The following is a 15,902-nucleotide window of genomic DNA, read 5'->3' as shown; positions in this document are numbered from 1 at the left end:
CCATGCTTATTGCTTTTATGTCTTAAAAGACGCAGAACCTCCTTTGTTTTCGTACGCGAGGCGTGGGACCCACGTGACCGATCGGCTCCGTTCCAAAAATACGAAAACCATGAACCATGAAGCGGAGGCCACCCGAGCATAGAAACAGCAAGAAAGAAACAAAAACAAAAAAAAAACAGCACGTAAAATCTAAAAAAAACGCAAACGGGCAACGAAAAAGGGGGGTGCAACACGAGGACTTCCCAGGGGGTCACCCATCCTAGTACTACTCTCGCCCAAGCACGCTTAACTGCGGAGTTCTGATGGGATCCGGTGCATTAGTGCTGGTATGATCGCACCCAAAATACTATTCATGATTATTGCTTTTATGTCTTAAAAGATGCAGAACCTCCTTTGTTTTCGTACGCGAGGCGTGGGACCTACGAGACCGATCGGCTCCGTTCCAAAAATACGAAAACCATGAACCATGAAGCGGAGGCCACCCGAGCATAGAAATAGCAAGAAAGAAAAAAAAAACAAAAAAAAAACTGCACGTAAAATCTAAAAAAACGCAAACGGGCAACGAAAAAAGGGGTGCAACACGAGGACTTCCCAGGGGGTCACCCATCCTAGTACTACTCTCGCCCAAGCACGTTAACTGCGGAGTTCTGATGGGATCCGGTGCATTAGTGCTGGTATGATCGCACCCGAAATACCATCCATGCTTATTGCTTTTATGTCTTAAAAGACGCAGAACCTCCTTTGTTTTCCTACGCGAGGCGTGGGACCCACGAGACCGATCGGGTCCGTTCCAAAAATACGAAAACCATGAACCATGAACCATGAAGCGGAGGCCACCCGAGCATAGAAATAGCAAGAAAGAAAAAAAAACAAAAAAAAAACCGCACGTAAAATCTAAAAAAACGCAAACGGGCAACGAAAAAAGGGGTGCAACACGAGGACTTCCCAGGGGGTCACCCATCCTAGTACTACTCTCGCCCAAGCACGCTTAACTGCAGAGTTCTGATGGGATCCGGTGCATTAGTGCTAGTATGATCGCACCCGAAATACTATTCATGATTATTGCTTTTATGTCTTAAAAGACGCAGAACCTCCTTTGTTTTCGTACGCGAGGCGTGGGACCCACGAGACCGATCGGCTCCGTTCCAAAAATACGAAAACCATGAACCATGAAGCGGAGGCCACCCGAGCATAGAAATAGCAAGAAAGAAAAAAAAACAAAAAAAAAACCGCACGTAAAATCTAAAAAAACGCAAACGGGCAACAAAAAAAAGGGTGCAACACGAGGACTTCCCAGGGGGTCACCCATCCTAGTACTACTCTCGCCCAAGCACGCTTAACTGCGGAGTTCTGATAGGATCCGGTGCATTAGTGCTGGTATGATCGCACCCGAAATACTATCCATGCTTATTGCTTTTATGTCTTAAAAGACGCAGAACCTCCTTTGTTTTCCTACGCGAGGCGTGGGACCCACGAGACCGATCGGCTCCGTTCCAAAAATACGAAAACTATGAACCATGAAGCGGAGGCCACCCGAGCATAGAAATAGCAAGAAAGAAAAAAAAACAAAAAAAAAACCGCACGTAAAATCTAAAAAAACGCAAACGGGCAACGAAAAAAAGGGTGCAACACGAGGACTTCCCAGGGGGTCACCCATCCTAGTACTACTCTCGCCCAAGCACGCTTAACTGCGGAGTTCTGATGGGATCCGGTGCATTAGTGCCGGTATGATCGCACCCGAAATATTATCAATGCTTATTGCTTTTATGTCTTAAAAGACGCAGAACCTCCTTTGTTTTCGTACGCGAGACGTGGGACCCACGAGACCGATCGGCTCCGTTCCAAAAATACGAAAACCATGAACCATGAAGCGGAGGCCACCCGAGCATAGAAATAGCAAGAAAGAAAAAAAAACAAAAAAAAAACCGCACGTAAAATCTAAAAAATCGCAAACGGGCAACGAAAAAGGGGGGTGCAACACGAGGACTTCCCAGGGGGTCACCCATCCTAGTACTACTCTCGCACAAGCACGCTTAACTACGGAGTTCTGATGGGATCCGGTGCATTAGTGCTGGTATGATCACACCCGAAATACTATCCATGCTTATTGCTTTTTTGTCTTAAAAGACGCAGAACCTCCTTTGTTTTCGTACGCGAGGCGTGGGACCCACGAGACCGATCGGCTCCGTTCCAAAAATACGAAAACCATGAACCATGAAGCGGAGGCCACCCGAGCATAGAAATAGCAAGAAAGAAAAAAAAACAAAAAAAAAACCGCACGTAAAATCTAAAAAAACGCAAACGGGCAACGAAAAAGGGGGGGTGCAACACGAGGACTACCCAGGGGGTCACCCATCCTAGTACTACTCTCGCCCAAGCACGCTTAACTGCGGAGTTCTGATGGGATCCGGTGCATTAGTGCTGGTATGATCGCACCCGAAATACTATCCATGCTTATTGCTTTTATGTCTTAAAAGACGCAGAACCTCCTTTGTTTTCGTAAGCGAGGCGTGGGACCCACGTGACCGATCGGCTCCGTTCCAAAAATACGAAAACCATGAACCATGAAGCGGAGGCCACCCGAGCATAGAAATAGCAAGAAAGAAAAAAAAACAAAAAAAAAACCGCACGTAAAATCTAAAAAAACGCAAACGGGCAACGAAAAAAAGGGTGCAACACGAGGACTTCCCAGGGGGTCACCCATCCTAGTACTACTCTCGCCCAAGCACGCTTAACTGCGGAGTTCTGATGGGATCCGGTGCATTAGTGCCGGTATGATCGCACCCGAAATATTATCAATGCTTATTGCTTTTATGTCTTAAAAGACGCAGAACCTCCTTTGTTTTCGTACGCGAGACGTGGGACCCACGAGACCGATCGGCTCCGTTCCAAAAATACGAAAACCATGAACCATGAAGCGGAGGCCACCCGAGCATAGAAATAGCAAGAAAGAAAAAAAAACAAAAAAAAAACCGCACGTAAAATCTAAAAAATCGCAAACGGGCAACGAAAAAGGGGGGTGCAACACGAGGACTTCCAAGGGGGTCACCCATCCTAGTACTACTCTCGCCCAAGCACGCTTAACTACGGAGTTCTGATGGGATCCGGTGCATTAGTGCTGGTATGATCACACCCGAAATACTATCCATGCTTATTGCTTTTTTGTCTTAAAAGACGCAGAACCTCCTTTGTTTTCGTACGCGAGGCGTGGGACCCACGAGACCGATCGGCTCCGTTCCAAAAATACGAAAACCATGAACCATGAAGCGGAGGCCACCCGAGCATAGAAATAGCAAGAAAGAAAAAAAAACAAAAAAAAAACCGCACGTAAAATCTAAAAAAACGCAAACGGGCAACGAAAAAGGGGGGGTGCAACACGAGGACTACCCAGGGGGTCACCCATCCTAGTACTACTCTCGCCCAAGCACGCTTAACTGCGGAGTTCTGATGGGATCCGGTGCATTAGTGCTGGTATGATCGCACCCGAAATACTATCCATGCTTATTGCTTTTATGTCTTAAAAGACGCAGAACCTCCTTTGTTTTCGTAAGCGAGGCGTGGGACCCACGTGACCGATCGGCTCCGTTCCAAAAATACGAAAACCATGAACCATGAAGCGGAGGCCACCCGAGCATAGAAATAGCAAGAAAGAAAAAAAAACAAAAAAAAAACCGCACGTAAAATCTAAAAAAACGCAAACGGGCAACGAAAAAAGGGGTGCAACACGAGGACTTCCCAGGGGGTCACCCATCCTAGTACTACTCTCGCCCAAGCACGCTTCACTGCGGAGTTCTGATGGGATCCGGTGCATTAGTGCCGGTATGATCGCACCCGAAATATTATCAATGCTTATTGCTTTTATGTCTTAAAAGACGCAGAACCTCCTTTGTTTTCGTACGCGAGGCGTGGGACCCACGAGACCGATCGGCTCCGTTCCAAAAATACGAAAACCATGAACCATGAAGCGGAGGCCACCCGAGCATAGAAATAGCAAGAAAGAAAAAAAAACAAAAAAAAACCGCACGTAAAATCTAAAAAATCGCAAACGGGCAACGAAAAAGGGGGGTGCAACACGAGGACTTCCCAGGGGGTCACCCATCCTAGTACTACTCTCGCCCAAGCACGCTTAACTACGGAGTTCTGATGGGATCCGGTGCATTAGTGCTGGTATGATCACACCCGAAATACTATCCATGCTTATTGCTTTTATGTCTTAAAAGACGCAGAACCTCCTTTGTTTTCGTACGCGAGGCGTGGGACCCACGAGACCGATCGGCTCCGTTCCAAAAATGCGAAAACTATGAACCATGAAGCGGAGGCCACCCGAGCATAGAAATAGCAAGAAAGAAAAAAAACAAAAAAAAAACCGCACGTAAAATCTAAAAAAACGCAAACGGGCAACGAAAAAAAGGGTGCAACACGAGGACTTCCCAGGGGGTCACCCATCCTAGTACTACTCTCGCCCAAGCACGCTTAACTGCGGAGTTCTGATGGGATCCGGTGCATTAGTGCCGGTATGATCGCACCCGAAATATTATCAATGCTTATTGCTTTTATGTCTTAAAAGACGCAGAACCTCCTTTGTTTTCGTACGCGAGGCGTGGGACCCACGAGACCGATCGGCTCCGTTCCAAAAATACGAAAACCATGAACCATGAAGCGGAGGCCACCCGAGCATAGAAATAGCAAGAAAGAAAAAAAAACAAAAAAAAAAACCGCACGTAAAATCTAAAAAATCGCAAACGGGCAACGAAAAAGGGGGGTGCAACACGAGGACTTCCCAGGGGGTCACCCATCCTAGTACTACTCTCGCCCAAGCACGCTTAACTACGGAGTTCTGATGGGATCCGGTGCATTAGTGCTGGTATGATCACACCCGAAATATTATCCATGCTTATTGCTTTTATGTCTTAAAAGACGCAGAACCTCCTTTGTTTTCGTACGCGAGGCGTGGGACCCACGAGACCGATCGGCTCCGTTCCAAAAATACGAAAACCATGAACCATGAAGCGGAGGCCACCCGAGCATAGAAATAGCAAGAAAGAAAAAAAAACAAAAAAAAAACCGCACGTAAAATCTAAAAAAACGCAAACGGGCAACGAAAAAGGGGGGGTGCAACACGAGGACTTCCCAGGGGGTCACCCATCCTAGTACTACTCTCGCCCAAGCACGCTTAACTGCGGAGTTCTGATGGGATCCGGTGCATTAGTGCTGGTATGATCGCACCCGAAATACTATCCATGCTTATTGCTTTTATGTCTTAAAAGACGCAGAACCTCCTTTGTTTTCGTAAGCGAGGCGTGGGACCCACGTGACCGATCGGCTCCGTTCCAAAAATACGAAAACCATGAACCATGAAGCGGAGGCCACCCGAGCATAGAAATAGCAAGAAAGAAAAAAAAACAAAAAAAAAACCGCACGTAAAATCTAAAAAAACGCAAACGGGCAACGAAAAAAGGGGTGCAACACGAGGACTTCCCAGGGGGTCACCCATCCAAGTACTACTCTCGCCCAAGCACGCTTAACTGCGGAGTTCTAATGGGATCCGGTGCATTAGTGCCGGTATGATCGCACCCGAAATATTATCAATGCTTATTGCTTTTATGTCTTAAAAGACGCAGAACCTCCTTTGTTTTCGTACGCGAGGCGTGGGACCCACGAGACCGATCGACTCCGTTCCAAAAATACGAAAACCATGAACCATGAAGCGGAGGCCACCCGAGCATAGAAATAGCAAGAAAGAAAAAAAAACAAAAAAAAAACCGCACGTAAAATCTAAAAAATCGCAAACGGGCAACGAAAAAGGGGGGTGCAACACGAGGACTTCCCAGGGGGTCACCCATCCTAGTACTACTCTCGCCCAAGCACGCTTAACTGCGGAGTTCTGATGGGATCCGGTGCATTAGTGCTGGTATGATCGCACCCGAAATACTATCCATGCTTATTGCTTTTATGTCTTAAAAGACGCAGAACCTCCTTTGTTTTCGTAAGCGAGGCGTGGGACCCACGTGACCGATCGGCTCCGTTCCAAAAATACGAAAACCATGAACCATGAAGCGGAGGCCACCCGAGCATAGAAATAGCAAGAAAGAAAAAAAAACAAAAAAAAAACCGCACGTAAAATCTAAAAAAACGCAAACGGGCAACGAAAAAGGGGGGGTGCAACACGAGGACTACCCAGGGGGTCACCCATCCTAGTACTACTCTCGCCCAAGCACGCTTAACTGCGGAGTTCTGATGGGATCCGGTGCATTAGTGCTGGTATGATCGCACCCGAAATACTATCCATGCTTATTGCTTTTATGTCTTAAAAGACGCAGAACCTCCTTTGTTTTCGTAAGCGAGGCGTGGGACCCACGTGACCGATCGGCTCCGTTCCAAAAATACGAAAACCATGAACCATGAAGCGGAGGCCACCCGAGCATAGAAATAGCAAGAAAGAAAAAAAAAACAAAAAAAAAACCGCACGTAAAATCTAAAAAAACGCAAACGGGCAACGAAAAAAGGGGTGCAACACGAGGACTTCCCAGGGGGTCACCCATCCTAGTACTACTCTCGCCCAAGCACGCTTAACTGCGGAGTTCTGATGGGATCCGGTGCATTAGTGCCGGTATGATCGCACCCGAAATATTATCAATGCTTATTGCTTTTATGTCTTAAAAGACGCAGAACCTCCTTTGTTTTCGTACGCGAGGCGTGGGACCCACGAGACCGGTCGGCTCCGTTCCAAAAATACGAAAACCATGAACCATGAAGCGGAGGCCACCCGAGCATAGAAATAGCAAGAAAGAAAAAAAAACAAAAAAAAACCGCACGTAAAATCTAAAAAATCGCAAACGGGCAACGAAAAAGGGGGGTGCAACATGAGGACTTACCAGGGGGTCACCCATCCTAGTACTACTCTCGCCCAAGCACGCTTAACTACGGAGTTCTGATGGGATCCGGTGCATTAGTGCTGGTATGATCACACCCGAAATACTATCCATGCTTATTGCTTTTATGTCTTATAAGACGCAGAACCTCCTTTGTTTTCGTACGCGAGGCGTGGGACCCACGAGACCGATCGGCTCCGTTCCAAAAATGCGAAAACTATGAACCATGAAGCGGAGGCCACCCGAGCATAGAAATAGCAAGAAAGAAAAAAAACAAAAAAAAAACCGCACGTAAAATCTAAAAAAACGCAAACGGGCAACGAAAAAAAGGGTGCAACACGAGGACTTCCCAGGGGGTCACCCATCCTAGTACTACTCTCGCCCAAGCACGCTTAACTGCGGAGTTCTGATGGGATCCGGTGCATTAGTGCCGGTATGATCGCACCCGAAATATTATCAATGCTTATTGCTTTTATGTCTTAAAAGACGCAGAACCTCCTTTGTTTTCGTACGCGAGGCGTGGGACCCACGAGACCGATCGGCTCCGTTCCAAAAATACGAAAACCATGAACCATGAAGCGGAGGCCACCCGAGCATAGAAATAGCAAGAAAGAAAAAAAAACAAAAAAAAAACCGCACGTAAAATCTAAAAAATCGCAAACGGGCAACGAAAAAGGGGGGTGCAACACGAGGACTTCCCAGGGGGTCACCCATCCTAGTACTACTCTCGCCCAAGCACGCTTAACTACGGAGTTCTGATGGGATCCGGTGCATTAGTGCTGGTATGATCACACCCGAAATACTATCCATGCTTATTGCTTTTATGTCTTAAAAGACGCAGAACCTCCTTTGTTTTCGTAAGCGAGGCGTGGGACCCACGTGACCGATCGGCTCCGTTCCAAAAATACGAAAACCATGAACCATGAAGCGGAGGCCACCCGAGCATAGAAATAGCAAGAAAGAAAAAAAAACAAAAAAAAAACCGCACGTAAAATCTAAAAAAACGCAAACGGGCAACGAAAAAAGGGGTGCAACACGAGGACTTCCCAGGGGGTCACCCATCCTAGTACTACTCTCGCCCAAGCACGCTTAACTGCGGAGTTCTGATGGGATCCGGTGCATTAGTGCCGGTATGATCGCACCCGAAATATTATCAATGCTTATTGCTTTTATGTCTTAAAAGACGCAGAACCTCCTTTGTTTTCGTACGCGAGGCGTGGGACCCACGAGACCGATCGGCTCCGTTCCAAAAATACGAAAACCATGAACCATGAAGCGGAGGCCACCCGAGCATAGAAATAGCAAGAAAGAAAAAAAAACAAAAAAAAACCGCACGTAAAATCTAAAAAATCGCAAACGGGCAACGAAAAAGGGGGGTGCAACACGAGGACTTCCCAGGGGGTCACCCATCCTAGTACTACTCTCGCCCAAGCACGCTTAACTACGGAGTTCTGATGGGATCCGGTGCATTAGTGCTGGTATGATCACACCCGAAATACTATCCATGCTTATTGCTTTTATGTCTTAAAAGACGCAGAACCTCCTTTGTTTTCGTACGCGAGGCGTGGGACCCACGAGACCGATCGGCTCCGTTCCAAAAATGCGAAAACTATGAACCATGAAGCGGAGGCCACCCGAGCATAGAAATAGCAAGAAAGAAAAAAAACAAAAAAAAAACCGCACGTAAAATCTAAAAAAACGCAAACGGGCAACGAAAAAAAGGGTGCAACACGAGGACTTCCCAGGGGGTCACCCATCCTAGTACTACTCTCGCCCAAGCACGCTTAACTGCGGAGTTCTGATGGGATCCGGTGCATTAGTGCCGGTATGATCGCACCCGAAATATTATCAATGCTTATTGCTTTTATGTCTTAAAAGACGCAGAACCTCCTTTGTTTTCGTACGCGAGGCGTGGGACCCACGAGACCGATCGGCTCCGTTCCAAAAATACGAAAACCATGAACCATGAAGCGGAGGCCACCCGAGCATAGAAATAGCAAGAAAGAAAAAAAAACAAAAAAAAAACCGCACGTAAAATCTAAAAAATCGCAAACGGGCAACGAAAAAGGGGGGTGCAACACGAGGACTTCCCAGGGGGTCACCCATCCTAGTACTACTCTCGCCCAAGCACGCTTAACTACGGAGTTCTGATGGGATCCGGTGCATTAGTGCTGGTATGATCACACCCGAAATATTATCCATGCTTATTGCTTTTATGTCTTAAAAGACGCAGAACCTCCTTTGTTTTCGTACGCGAGGCGTGGGACCCACGAGACCGATCGGCTCCGTTCCAAAAATACGAAAACCATGAACCATGAAGCGGAGGCCACCCGAGCATAGAAATAGCAAGAAAGAAAAAAAAACAAAAAAAAAACCGCACGTAAAATCTAAAAAAACGCAAACGGGCAACGAAAAAGGGGGGGTGCAACACGAGGACTTCCCAGGGGGTCACCCATCCTAGTACTACTCTCGCCCAAGCACGCTTAACTGCGGAGTTCTGATGGGATCCGGTGCATTAGTGCTGGTATGATCGCACCCGAAATACTATCCATGCTTATTGCTTTTATGTCTTAAAAGACGCAGAACCTCCTTTGTTTTCGTAAGCGAGGCGTGGGACCCACGTGACCGATCGGCTCCGTTCCAAAAATACGAAAACCATGAACCATGAAGCGGAGGCCACCCGAGCATAGAAATAGCAAGAAAGAAAAAAAAACAAAAAAAAAACCGCACGTAAAATCTAAAAAAACGCAAACGGGCAACGAAAAAAGGGGTGCAACACGAGGACTTCCCAGGGGGTCACCCATCCAAGTACTACTCTCGCCCAAGCACGCTTAACTGCGGAGTTCTGATGGGATCCGGTGCATTAGTGCCGGTATGATCGCACCCGAAATATTATCAATGCTTATTGCTTTTATGTCTTAAAAGACGCAGAACCTCCTTTGTTTTCGTACGCGAGGCGTGGGACCCACGAGACCGATCGACTCCGTTCCAAAAATACGAAAACCATGAACCATGAAGCGGAGGCCACCCGAGCATAGAAATAGCAAGAAAGAAAAAAAAACAAAAAAAAAACCGCACGTAAAATCTAAAAAATCGCAAACGGGCAACGAAAAAGGGGGGTGCAACACGAGGACTTCCCAGGGGGTCACCCATCCTAGTACTACTCTCGCCCAAGCACGCTTAACTGCGGAGTTCTGATGGGATCCGGTGCATTAGTGCTGGTATGATCGCACCCGAAATACTATCCATGCTTATTGCTTTTATGTCTTAAAAGACGCAGAACCTCCTTTGTTTTCGTAAGCGAGGCGTGGGACCCACGTGACCGATCGGCTCCGTTCCAAAAATACGAAAACCATGAACCATGAAGCGGAGGCCACCCGAGCATAGAAATAGCAAGAAAGAAAAAAAAACAAAAAAAAAACCGCACGTAAAATCTAAAAAAACGCAAACGGGCAACGAAAAAGGGGGGGTGCAACACGAGGACTACCCAGGGGGTCACCCATCCTAGTACTACTCTCGCCCAAGCACGCTTAACTGCGGAGTTCTGATGGGATCCGGTGCATTAGTGCTGGTATGATCGCACCCGAAATACTATCCATGCTTATTGCTTTTATGTCTTAAAAGACGCAGAACCTCCTTTGTTTTCGTAAGCGAGGCGTGGGACCCACGTGACCGATCGGCTCCGTTCCAAAAATACGAAAACCATGAACCATGAAGCGGAGGCCACCCGAGCATAGAAATAGCAAGAAAGAAAAAAAAACAAAAAAAAAACCGCACGTAAAATCTAAAAAAACGCAAACGGGCAACGAAAAAAGGGGTGCAACACGAGGACTTCCCAGGGGGTCACCCATCCTAGTACTACTCTCGCCCAAGCACGCTTAACTGCGGAGTTCTGATGGGATCCGGTGCATTAGTGCCGGTATGATCGCATCCGAAATATTATCAATGCTTATTGCTTTTATGTCTTAAAAGACGCAGAACCTCCTTTGTTTTCGTACGCGAGGCGTGGGACCCACGAGACCGGTCGGCTCCGTTCCAAAAATACGAAAACCATGAACCATGAAGCGGAGGCCACCCGAGCATAGAAATAGCAAGAAAGAAAAAAAAACAAAAAAAAACCGCACGTAAAATCTAAAAAATCGCAAACGGGCAACGAAAAAGGGGGGTGCAACATGAGGACTTACCAGGGGGTCACCCATCCTAGTACTACTCTCGCCCAAGCACGCTTAACTACGGAGTTCTGATGGGATCCGGTGCATTAGTGCTGGTATGATCACACCCGAAATACTATCCATGCTTATTGCTTTTATGTCTTAAAAGACGCAGAACCTCCTTTGTTTTCGTACGCGAGGCGTGGGACCCACGAGACCGATCGGCTCCGTTCCAAAAATGCGAAAACTATGAACCATGAAGCGGAGGCCACCCGAGCATAGAAATAGCAAGAAAGAAAAAAAACAAAAAAAAAACCGCACGTAAAATCTAAAAAAACGCAAACGGGCAACGAAAAAAAGGGTGCAACACGAGGACTTCCCAGGGGGTCACCCATCCTAGTACTACTCTCGCCCAAGCACGCTTAACTGCGGAGTTCTGATGGGATCCGGTGCATTAGTGCCGGTATGATCGCACCCGAAATATTATCAATGCTTATTGCTTTTATGTCTTAAAAGACGCAGAACCTCCTTTGTTTTCGTACGCGAGGCGTGGGACCCACGAGACCGATCGGCTCCGTTCCAAAAATACGAAAACCATGAACCATGAAGCGGAGGCCACCCGAGCATAGAAATAGCAAGAAAGAAAAAAAAACAAAAAAAAAACCGCACGTAAAATCTAAAAAATCGCAAACGGGCAACGAAAAAGGGGGGTGCAACACGAGGACTTCCCAGGGGGTCACCCATCCTAGTACTACTCTCGCCCAAGCACGCTTAACTACGGAGTTCTGATGGGATCCGGTGCATTAGTGCTGGTATGATCACACCCGAAATATTATCCATGCTTATTGCTTTTATGTCTTAAAAGACGCAGAACCTCCTTTGTTTTCGTACGCGAGGCGTGGGACCCACGAGACCGATCGGCTCCGTTCCAAAAATACGAAAACCAGGAACCATGAAGCGGAGGCCACCCGAGCATAGAAATAGCAAGAAAGAAAAAAAAACAAAAAAAAAACCGCACGTAAAATCTAAAAAAACGCAAACGGGCAACGAAAAAGGGGGGGTGCAACACGAGGACTTCCCAGGGGGTCACCCATCCTAGTACTACTCTCGCCCAAGCACGCTTAACTGCGGAGTTCTGATGGGATCCGGTGCATTAGTGCTGGTATGATCGCACCCGAAATACTATCCATGCTTATTGCTTTTATGTCTTAAAAGACGCAGAACCTCCTTTGTTTTCGTAAGCGAGGCGTGGGACCCACGTGACCGATCGGCTCCGTTCCAAAAATACGAAAACCATGAACCATGAAGCGGAGGCCACCCGAGCATAGAAATAGCAAGAAAGAAAAAAAAACAAAAAAAAAACCGCACGTAAAATCTAAAAAAACGCAAACGGGCAACGAAAAAAGGGGTGCAACACGAGGACTTCCCAGGGGGTCACCCATCCAAGTACTACTCTCGCCCAAGCACGCTTAACTGCGGAGTTCTGATGGGATCCGGTGCATTAGTGCCGGTATGATCGCACCCGAAATATTATCAATGCTTATTGCTTTTATGTCTTAAAAGACGCAGAACCTCCTTTGTTTTCGTACGCGAGGCGTGGGACCCACGAGACCGATCGACTCCGTTCCAAAAATACGAAAACCATGAACCATGAAGCGGAGGCCACCCGAGCATAGAAATAGCAAGAAAGAAAAAAAAACAAAAAAAAAACCGCACGTAAAATCTAAAAAATCGCAAACGGGCAACGAAAAAGGGGGGTGCAACACGAGGACTTCCCAGGGGGTCACCCATCCTAGTACTACTCTCGCCCAAGCACGCTTAACTGCGGAGTTCTGATGGGATCCGGTGCATTAGTGCTGGTATGATCGCACCCGAAATACTATCCATGCTTATTGCTTTTATGTCTTAAAAGACGCAGAACCTCCTTTGTTTTCGTAAGCGAGGCGTGGGACCCACGTGACCGATCGGCTCCGTTCCAAAAATACGAAAACCATGAACCATGAAGCGGAGGCCACCCGAGCATAGAAATAGCAAGAAAGAAAAAAAAACAAAAAAAAAACCGCACGTAAAATCTAAAAAAACGCAAACGGGCAACGAAAAAGGGGGGGTGCAACACGAGGACTACCCAGGGGGTCACCCATCCTAGTACTACTCTCGCCCAAGCACGCTTAACTGCGGAGTTCTGATGGGATCCGGTGCATTAGTGCTGGTATGATCGCACCCGAAATACTATCCATGCTTATTGCTTTTATGTCTTAAAAGACGCAGAACCTCCTTTGTTTTCGTAAGCGAGGCGTGGGACCCACGTGACCGATCGGCTCCGTTCCAAAAATACGAAAACCATGAACCATGAAGCGGAGGCCACCCGAGCATAGAAATAGCAAGAAAGAAAAAAAAACAAAAAAAAAACCGCACGTAAAATCTAAAAAAACGCAAACGGGCAACGAAAAAAGGGGTGCAACACGAGGACTTCCCAGGGGGTCACCCATCCTAGTACTACTCTCGCCCAAGCACCCTTAACTGCGGAGTTCTGATGGGATCCGGTGCATTAGTGCCGGTATGATCGCATCCGAAATATTATCAATGCTTATTGCTTTTATGTCTTAAAAGACGCAGAACCTCCTTTGTTTTCGTACGCGAGGCGTGGGACCCACGAGACCGGTCGGCTCCGTTCCAAAAATACGAAAACCATGAACCATGAAGCGGAGGCCACCCGAGCATAGAAATAGCAAGAAAGAAAAAAAAACAAAAAAAAACCGCACGTAAAATCTAAAAAATCGCAAACGGGCAACGAAAAAGGGGGGTGCAACATGAGGACTTACCAGGGGGTCACCCATCCTAGTACTACTCTCGCCCAAGCACGCTTAACTACGGAGTTCTGATGGGATCCGGTGCATTAGTGCTGGTATGATCACACCCGAAATACTATCCATGCTTATTGCTTTTATGTCTTAAAAGACGCAGAACCTCCTTTGTTTTCGTACGCGAGGCGTGGGACCCACGAGACCGATCGGCTCCGTTCCAAAAATGCGAAAACTATGAACCATGAAGCGGAGGCCACCCGAGCATAGAAATAGCAAGAAAGAAAAAAAACAAAAAAAAAACCGCACGTAAAATCTAAAAAAACGCAAACGGGCAACGAAAAAAAGGGTGCAACACGAGGACTTCCCAGGGGGTCACCCATCCTAGTACTACTCTCGCCCAAGCACGCTTAACTGCGGAGTTCTGATGGGATCCGGTGCATTAGTGCCGGTATGATCGCACCCGAAATATTATCAATGCTTATTGCTTTTATGTCTTAAAAGACGCAGAACCTCCTTTGTTTTCGTACGCGAGGCGTGGGACCCACGAGACCGATCGGCTCCGTTCCAAAAATACGAAAACCATGAACCATGAAGCGGAGGCCACCCGAGCATAGAAATAGCAAGAAAGAAAAAAAAACAAAAAAAAAACCGCACGTAAAATCTAAAAAATCGCAAACGGGCAACGAAAAAGGGGGGTGCAACACGAGGACTTCCCAGGGGGTCACCCATCCTAATACTACTCTCGCCCAAGCACGCTTAACTACGGAGTTCTGATGGGATCCGGTGCATTAGTGCTGGTATGATCACACCCGAAATACTATCCATGCTTATTGCTTTTATGTCTTAAAAGACGCAGAACCTCCTTTGTTTTCGTAAGCGAGGCGTGGGACCCACGTGACCGATCGGCTCCGTTCCAAAAATACGAAAACCATGAACCATGAAGCGGAGGCCACCCGAGCATAGAAATAGCAAGAAAGAAAAAAAAACAAAAAAAAAACCGCACGTAAAATCTAAAAAAACGCAAACGGGCAACGAAAAAAGGGGTGCAACACGAGGACTTCCCAGGGGGTCACCCATCCTAGTACTACTCTCGCCCAAGCACGCTTAACTGCGGAGTTCTGATGGGATCCGGTGCATTAGTGCCGGTATGATCGCACCCGAAATATTATCAATGCTTATTGCTTTTATGTCTTAAAAGACGCAGAACCTCCTTTGTTTTCGTACGCGAGGCGTGGGACCCACGAGACCGATCGGCTCCGTTCCAAAAATACGAAAACCATGAACCATGAAGCGGAGGCCACCCGAGCATAGAAATAGCAAGAAAGAAAAAAAAACAAAAAAAAACCGCACGTAAAATCTAAAAAATCGCAAACGGGCAACGAAAAAGGGGGGTGCAACACGAGGACTTCCCAGGGGGTCACCCATCCTAGTACTACTCTCGCCCAAGCACGCTTAACTGCGGAGTTCTGATGGGATCCGGTGCATTAGTGCCGGTATGATCGCACCCGAAATATTATCAATGCTTATTGCTTTTATGTCTTAAAAGACGCAGAACCTCCTTTGTTTTCGTACGCGAGGCGTGGGACCCACGAGACCGATCGGCTCCGTTCCAAAAATACGAAAACCATGAACCATGAAGCGGAGGCCACCCGAGCATAGAAATAGCAAGAAAGAAAAAAAAACAAAAAAAAAACCGCACGTAAAATCTAAAAAATCGCAAACGGGCAACGAAAAAGGGGGGTGCAACACGAGGACTTCCCAGGGGGTCACCCATCCTAGTACTACTCTCGCCCAAGCACGCTTAACTGCGGAGTTCTGATGGGATCCGGTGCATTAGTGCTGGTATGATCGCACCCGAAATACTATCCATGCTTATTGCTTTTATGTCTTAAAAGACGCAGAACCTCCTTTGTTTTCGTAAGCGAGGCGTGGGACCCACGTGACCGATCGGCTCCGTTCCAAAAATACGAAAACCATGAACCATGAAGCGGAGGCCACCCGAGCATAGAAATAGCAAGAAAGAAAAAAAAACAAAAAAAAAACCGCACGTAAAATCTAAAAAAACGCAAACGGGC

At 47.1% G+C, this 15,902-nt stretch overlaps 45 non-coding genes across 45 annotated transcripts; all 45 read right to left on the bottom strand.

Moving 5' to 3' along the window:
• Positions 1 to 221: 221 nt before the first annotated feature.
• On the bottom strand, positions 222 to 340 carry LOC145152230 (5S ribosomal RNA). Its single transcript, XR_013732759.1, has one exon. It is a non-coding gene; the product is annotated as a 5S ribosomal RNA (ribosomal RNA).
• A 230-nt stretch (positions 341 to 570) lies between these two features.
• Positions 571 to 688, bottom strand: LOC145146672 (5S ribosomal RNA). The gene has a single exon (XR_013727606.1). It is a non-coding gene; the product is annotated as a 5S ribosomal RNA (ribosomal RNA).
• A 236-nt stretch (positions 689 to 924) lies between these two features.
• On the bottom strand, positions 925 to 1,043 carry LOC145144066 (5S ribosomal RNA). The gene has a single exon (XR_013725087.1). It is a non-coding gene; the product is annotated as a 5S ribosomal RNA (ribosomal RNA).
• Positions 1,044 to 1,272: 229 nt separating this feature from the next.
• LOC145140621 (5S ribosomal RNA) lies at positions 1,273 to 1,391 on the bottom strand. The gene has a single exon (XR_013722220.1). It is a non-coding gene; the product is annotated as a 5S ribosomal RNA (ribosomal RNA).
• Positions 1,392 to 1,620: 229 nt separating this feature from the next.
• Positions 1,621 to 1,739, bottom strand: LOC145153506 (5S ribosomal RNA). The gene has a single exon (XR_013734011.1). It is a non-coding gene; the product is annotated as a 5S ribosomal RNA (ribosomal RNA).
• A 230-nt stretch (positions 1,740 to 1,969) lies between these two features.
• Positions 1,970 to 2,088, bottom strand: LOC145146185 (5S ribosomal RNA). The gene has a single exon (XR_013727132.1). It is a non-coding gene; the product is annotated as a 5S ribosomal RNA (ribosomal RNA).
• Positions 2,089 to 2,319: 231 nt separating this feature from the next.
• LOC145139096 (5S ribosomal RNA) lies at positions 2,320 to 2,438 on the bottom strand. Its single transcript, XR_013721829.1, has one exon. It is a non-coding gene; the product is annotated as a 5S ribosomal RNA (ribosomal RNA).
• Positions 2,439 to 2,667: 229 nt separating this feature from the next.
• On the bottom strand, positions 2,668 to 2,786 carry LOC145153504 (5S ribosomal RNA). Its single transcript, XR_013734009.1, has one exon. It is a non-coding gene; the product is annotated as a 5S ribosomal RNA (ribosomal RNA).
• A 230-nt stretch (positions 2,787 to 3,016) lies between these two features.
• Positions 3,017 to 3,135, bottom strand: LOC145141172 (5S ribosomal RNA). Its single transcript, XR_013722483.1, has one exon. It is a non-coding gene; the product is annotated as a 5S ribosomal RNA (ribosomal RNA).
• Positions 3,136 to 3,366: 231 nt separating this feature from the next.
• LOC145139091 (5S ribosomal RNA) lies at positions 3,367 to 3,485 on the bottom strand. Its single transcript, XR_013721828.1, has one exon. It is a non-coding gene; the product is annotated as a 5S ribosomal RNA (ribosomal RNA).
• Positions 3,486 to 3,714: 229 nt separating this feature from the next.
• On the bottom strand, positions 3,715 to 3,833 carry LOC145154675 (5S ribosomal RNA). Its single transcript, XR_013735138.1, has one exon. It is a non-coding gene; the product is annotated as a 5S ribosomal RNA (ribosomal RNA).
• Positions 3,834 to 4,062: 229 nt separating this feature from the next.
• LOC145154304 (5S ribosomal RNA) lies at positions 4,063 to 4,181 on the bottom strand. The gene has a single exon (XR_013734781.1). It is a non-coding gene; the product is annotated as a 5S ribosomal RNA (ribosomal RNA).
• Positions 4,182 to 4,409: 228 nt separating this feature from the next.
• On the bottom strand, positions 4,410 to 4,528 carry LOC145153503 (5S ribosomal RNA). Its single transcript, XR_013734008.1, has one exon. It is a non-coding gene; the product is annotated as a 5S ribosomal RNA (ribosomal RNA).
• A 231-nt stretch (positions 4,529 to 4,759) lies between these two features.
• LOC145154302 (5S ribosomal RNA) lies at positions 4,760 to 4,878 on the bottom strand. The gene has a single exon (XR_013734779.1). It is a non-coding gene; the product is annotated as a 5S ribosomal RNA (ribosomal RNA).
• Positions 4,879 to 5,109: 231 nt separating this feature from the next.
• On the bottom strand, positions 5,110 to 5,228 carry LOC145152229 (5S ribosomal RNA). The gene has a single exon (XR_013732758.1). It is a non-coding gene; the product is annotated as a 5S ribosomal RNA (ribosomal RNA).
• A 229-nt stretch (positions 5,229 to 5,457) lies between these two features.
• On the bottom strand, positions 5,458 to 5,576 carry LOC145154427 (5S ribosomal RNA). The gene has a single exon (XR_013734898.1). It is a non-coding gene; the product is annotated as a 5S ribosomal RNA (ribosomal RNA).
• Positions 5,577 to 5,806: 230 nt separating this feature from the next.
• On the bottom strand, positions 5,807 to 5,925 carry LOC145152228 (5S ribosomal RNA). Its single transcript, XR_013732757.1, has one exon. It is a non-coding gene; the product is annotated as a 5S ribosomal RNA (ribosomal RNA).
• Positions 5,926 to 6,156: 231 nt separating this feature from the next.
• On the bottom strand, positions 6,157 to 6,275 carry LOC145139089 (5S ribosomal RNA). Its single transcript, XR_013721827.1, has one exon. It is a non-coding gene; the product is annotated as a 5S ribosomal RNA (ribosomal RNA).
• A 230-nt stretch (positions 6,276 to 6,505) lies between these two features.
• On the bottom strand, positions 6,506 to 6,624 carry LOC145152504 (5S ribosomal RNA). Its single transcript, XR_013733035.1, has one exon. It is a non-coding gene; the product is annotated as a 5S ribosomal RNA (ribosomal RNA).
• Positions 6,625 to 6,853: 229 nt separating this feature from the next.
• LOC145149096 (5S ribosomal RNA) lies at positions 6,854 to 6,972 on the bottom strand. Its single transcript, XR_013729956.1, has one exon. It is a non-coding gene; the product is annotated as a 5S ribosomal RNA (ribosomal RNA).
• Positions 6,973 to 7,200: 228 nt separating this feature from the next.
• LOC145153502 (5S ribosomal RNA) lies at positions 7,201 to 7,319 on the bottom strand. Its single transcript, XR_013734007.1, has one exon. It is a non-coding gene; the product is annotated as a 5S ribosomal RNA (ribosomal RNA).
• Positions 7,320 to 7,549: 230 nt separating this feature from the next.
• On the bottom strand, positions 7,550 to 7,668 carry LOC145154301 (5S ribosomal RNA). Its single transcript, XR_013734778.1, has one exon. It is a non-coding gene; the product is annotated as a 5S ribosomal RNA (ribosomal RNA).
• Positions 7,669 to 7,897: 229 nt separating this feature from the next.
• LOC145152503 (5S ribosomal RNA) lies at positions 7,898 to 8,016 on the bottom strand. The gene has a single exon (XR_013733034.1). It is a non-coding gene; the product is annotated as a 5S ribosomal RNA (ribosomal RNA).
• A 229-nt stretch (positions 8,017 to 8,245) lies between these two features.
• On the bottom strand, positions 8,246 to 8,364 carry LOC145154299 (5S ribosomal RNA). Its single transcript, XR_013734777.1, has one exon. It is a non-coding gene; the product is annotated as a 5S ribosomal RNA (ribosomal RNA).
• Positions 8,365 to 8,592: 228 nt separating this feature from the next.
• On the bottom strand, positions 8,593 to 8,711 carry LOC145153501 (5S ribosomal RNA). The gene has a single exon (XR_013734006.1). It is a non-coding gene; the product is annotated as a 5S ribosomal RNA (ribosomal RNA).
• A 230-nt stretch (positions 8,712 to 8,941) lies between these two features.
• Positions 8,942 to 9,060, bottom strand: LOC145154298 (5S ribosomal RNA). Its single transcript, XR_013734776.1, has one exon. It is a non-coding gene; the product is annotated as a 5S ribosomal RNA (ribosomal RNA).
• Positions 9,061 to 9,291: 231 nt separating this feature from the next.
• On the bottom strand, positions 9,292 to 9,410 carry LOC145152227 (5S ribosomal RNA). The gene has a single exon (XR_013732756.1). It is a non-coding gene; the product is annotated as a 5S ribosomal RNA (ribosomal RNA).
• Positions 9,411 to 9,639: 229 nt separating this feature from the next.
• LOC145153577 (5S ribosomal RNA) lies at positions 9,640 to 9,758 on the bottom strand. Its single transcript, XR_013734077.1, has one exon. It is a non-coding gene; the product is annotated as a 5S ribosomal RNA (ribosomal RNA).
• A 230-nt stretch (positions 9,759 to 9,988) lies between these two features.
• Positions 9,989 to 10,107, bottom strand: LOC145152226 (5S ribosomal RNA). Its single transcript, XR_013732755.1, has one exon. It is a non-coding gene; the product is annotated as a 5S ribosomal RNA (ribosomal RNA).
• Positions 10,108 to 10,338: 231 nt separating this feature from the next.
• On the bottom strand, positions 10,339 to 10,457 carry LOC145139082 (5S ribosomal RNA). Its single transcript, XR_013721826.1, has one exon. It is a non-coding gene; the product is annotated as a 5S ribosomal RNA (ribosomal RNA).
• Positions 10,458 to 10,686: 229 nt separating this feature from the next.
• On the bottom strand, positions 10,687 to 10,805 carry LOC145155665 (5S ribosomal RNA). Its single transcript, XR_013736094.1, has one exon. It is a non-coding gene; the product is annotated as a 5S ribosomal RNA (ribosomal RNA).
• A 229-nt stretch (positions 10,806 to 11,034) lies between these two features.
• On the bottom strand, positions 11,035 to 11,153 carry LOC145149095 (5S ribosomal RNA). Its single transcript, XR_013729955.1, has one exon. It is a non-coding gene; the product is annotated as a 5S ribosomal RNA (ribosomal RNA).
• Positions 11,154 to 11,381: 228 nt separating this feature from the next.
• LOC145153500 (5S ribosomal RNA) lies at positions 11,382 to 11,500 on the bottom strand. The gene has a single exon (XR_013734005.1). It is a non-coding gene; the product is annotated as a 5S ribosomal RNA (ribosomal RNA).
• A 230-nt stretch (positions 11,501 to 11,730) lies between these two features.
• LOC145154297 (5S ribosomal RNA) lies at positions 11,731 to 11,849 on the bottom strand. The gene has a single exon (XR_013734775.1). It is a non-coding gene; the product is annotated as a 5S ribosomal RNA (ribosomal RNA).
• A 231-nt stretch (positions 11,850 to 12,080) lies between these two features.
• On the bottom strand, positions 12,081 to 12,199 carry LOC145152225 (5S ribosomal RNA). The gene has a single exon (XR_013732754.1). It is a non-coding gene; the product is annotated as a 5S ribosomal RNA (ribosomal RNA).
• Positions 12,200 to 12,428: 229 nt separating this feature from the next.
• LOC145153574 (5S ribosomal RNA) lies at positions 12,429 to 12,547 on the bottom strand. Its single transcript, XR_013734075.1, has one exon. It is a non-coding gene; the product is annotated as a 5S ribosomal RNA (ribosomal RNA).
• A 230-nt stretch (positions 12,548 to 12,777) lies between these two features.
• Positions 12,778 to 12,896, bottom strand: LOC145152224 (5S ribosomal RNA). Its single transcript, XR_013732753.1, has one exon. It is a non-coding gene; the product is annotated as a 5S ribosomal RNA (ribosomal RNA).
• Positions 12,897 to 13,127: 231 nt separating this feature from the next.
• LOC145139079 (5S ribosomal RNA) lies at positions 13,128 to 13,246 on the bottom strand. The gene has a single exon (XR_013721825.1). It is a non-coding gene; the product is annotated as a 5S ribosomal RNA (ribosomal RNA).
• A 229-nt stretch (positions 13,247 to 13,475) lies between these two features.
• On the bottom strand, positions 13,476 to 13,594 carry LOC145136904 (5S ribosomal RNA). The gene has a single exon (XR_013720774.1). It is a non-coding gene; the product is annotated as a 5S ribosomal RNA (ribosomal RNA).
• Positions 13,595 to 13,823: 229 nt separating this feature from the next.
• LOC145149094 (5S ribosomal RNA) lies at positions 13,824 to 13,942 on the bottom strand. The gene has a single exon (XR_013729954.1). It is a non-coding gene; the product is annotated as a 5S ribosomal RNA (ribosomal RNA).
• Positions 13,943 to 14,170: 228 nt separating this feature from the next.
• LOC145153499 (5S ribosomal RNA) lies at positions 14,171 to 14,289 on the bottom strand. The gene has a single exon (XR_013734004.1). It is a non-coding gene; the product is annotated as a 5S ribosomal RNA (ribosomal RNA).
• A 230-nt stretch (positions 14,290 to 14,519) lies between these two features.
• LOC145142858 (5S ribosomal RNA) lies at positions 14,520 to 14,638 on the bottom strand. Its single transcript, XR_013723921.1, has one exon. It is a non-coding gene; the product is annotated as a 5S ribosomal RNA (ribosomal RNA).
• A 229-nt stretch (positions 14,639 to 14,867) lies between these two features.
• Positions 14,868 to 14,986, bottom strand: LOC145152502 (5S ribosomal RNA). Its single transcript, XR_013733032.1, has one exon. It is a non-coding gene; the product is annotated as a 5S ribosomal RNA (ribosomal RNA).
• Positions 14,987 to 15,215: 229 nt separating this feature from the next.
• Positions 15,216 to 15,334, bottom strand: LOC145152501 (5S ribosomal RNA). The gene has a single exon (XR_013733031.1). It is a non-coding gene; the product is annotated as a 5S ribosomal RNA (ribosomal RNA).
• A 230-nt stretch (positions 15,335 to 15,564) lies between these two features.
• LOC145152223 (5S ribosomal RNA) lies at positions 15,565 to 15,683 on the bottom strand. Its single transcript, XR_013732752.1, has one exon. It is a non-coding gene; the product is annotated as a 5S ribosomal RNA (ribosomal RNA).
• Positions 15,684 to 15,902: the final 219 nt, after the last annotated feature.

Source organism: Lactuca virosa, chromosome 1, assembly GCF_052849685.1.
Source record: "Lactuca virosa cultivar CGN04683 chromosome 1, Lactuca_virosa_CGN04683_v6, whole genome shotgun sequence".
Lineage (NCBI taxonomy): Eukaryota > Viridiplantae > Streptophyta > Magnoliopsida > Asterales > Asteraceae > Lactuca > Lactuca virosa.
Note: the sequence above shows the minus strand (reverse complement) of the source record. Positions and strands in the feature narration are given on the sequence as shown.